We start from the raw sequence: 2,061 nt of genomic DNA, 5'->3' as shown, positions 1-2,061 counted from the left end.
GCCGGTGCTGCCATCTCAGCAGCTCGTCTTAATGAGCTATACTGCTAAGTCCAAGACTTACGGTTAGTGTTTCATACATATTATATGTACGAAACTTGCTTAGTACTTATTTAAACGTACACTTAAATTAATTATTTTATTAATTAATATATTAAGGTTTAATCTTTTGAACAAAAAAGTAGAAACAAAAATAATTTAACACGTTTCTGAATTGAATTTTTATTACACTCTCACAGACAAAATAAAATAAAATACTTAAAAATAAAATCAAAACAAAAAGTTTTAAAAAATTACTTCGGACGCTTTTCTTGTGGAGTTTGTCGTTTAAGAGTTATTACGGTTTAAAAAAAATTCAAATTTTATTTATTTCAATCGTCATTCATACTTCGTACCTATTTAAACATAGACTTAAATTAATTATTGAATTAATTAATAAAGAGGTTTAACAATTTCAGAAAATAAAAAAATAAAATAACACGTTTCTGAATTGAGTTTTTATTATACACTCACAGACAAAATCAAATAAAATACATAAAATATAAAATAAAAACAAAAAATATACTATACCGGATGATTATTTAAACTCCCTACTTTTATTTCTGTTGTTTGGAAATGATTTTAAAAAATAAGACTGGTCTTTACACAATTTTTTATGTAGAATCTGGATCTGAAGTCAATATTTTTTTTCAACGTACGGTACGTCACGAGGGCTCAACAACTTTTTTTTTCAAATGGAAGGAATCATTTGAATACATAATTAAATTCTCCTTTTTTTTAAAGAAAAATTTACTTCGGTCACTTTTCTTGCAGTTTATCGTTTAATAGTTATTACGGCTTGAAAAAATTCAAATTTTATTTATCTCAATCGTCATTCATTCTTCGTACCTATTTAAGCATAGGCTTAAATTAATTATAGCATTAATTAATAAAGAGGTTTAACAATTTCAGAAAATAAAAAAATAAAATAACACGTTTCTGAATTGAGTTTTTATTATACACTCACAGACAAAACCAAATAAAATACATAAAATATAAAATAAAAACAAAAAATATACTATACCGGATGATTATTTAAACTACCCACTTTTATTTCTGTTGTTTGGAAATGATTTTAAAAAATAAGACTGGTCTTTACACAATTTTTTATGTAGAATCCGGATCTGAAGTCAATATTTTTTTTCAACGTACGGTACGTCCTCAGGGCTCTTTTTTTTTTTTTTTTTTTTTTTTTTTTTTTCAAATGGGAAGGTATCATTTTGAATAGACTCTATTAAACACTAAGACTTTTTTAAAAGAAGATTTTACTTCGGACACTTTTCTTGTTTGTTCGAGTTTGTCGTTTAAGAGTTAGTTATTAAGGTTTGAAGAAAAAAAGAAAAAAAAATCAAATTTTATATATTTCAATCGTCATTCATCCTTCGTACTTATTTAAACATAGACTCAAATTAATTCCTTTCATTAATTAATATATTTTCAACAAAAAAGTTAAAACAAAAATATTTTAACACGTTTCTGAATTGAATTTTTATTATACACTCACAAACAAAATAATATAAAATAAATGAAAAGTAAATAAAATAAAAACAAAAAATATACTATCTTTCCATTTTATAGCGGTTTGCCCTATTCTTTCTGAATACAGGAGGTTATTCTTCGGGTGCAGTGTATTTACAAGAAAAGAATTTTTAAGTTTGTTGAATGGATCCAATTGGGCTGGATTGGTGGAATACACCTGGCCAGCCTGGATTGCTTTATTCTGTCTGTTATTCAACGTTATTATTATTTAATTGTTTTTTATTCTTATGTGTGTAATAGGGAATTAAATTCTACGACTTTTTAAAGAAGATTTTATTTCGGACACTTTTCTTGTAGAGTTTGTAAATCAAATTTTATTTATCTCAATTGTCTATTTTATCTTCCTCATTGCAGCTGAAGATCTATTTTGTACGAAAATCAGCTCGGTACGGGCTTGAATGTTGATTCCATCTCATACCGTACAATAACTGACTCCGACCGGGGTGAAACCCTTCAACTTGCTGTTCATCATCTATCAGGGTCGCG

This window comes from Cimex lectularius, unplaced genomic scaffold, assembly GCF_000648675.2.
Source record: "Cimex lectularius strain Harlan isolate CLEC.00 unplaced genomic scaffold, Clec_2.1 scaffold11, whole genome shotgun sequence".
Taxonomy (NCBI): Eukaryota; Metazoa; Arthropoda; class Insecta; order Hemiptera; family Cimicidae; genus Cimex; species Cimex lectularius.
This window is presented reverse-complemented; position numbering follows the sequence as displayed.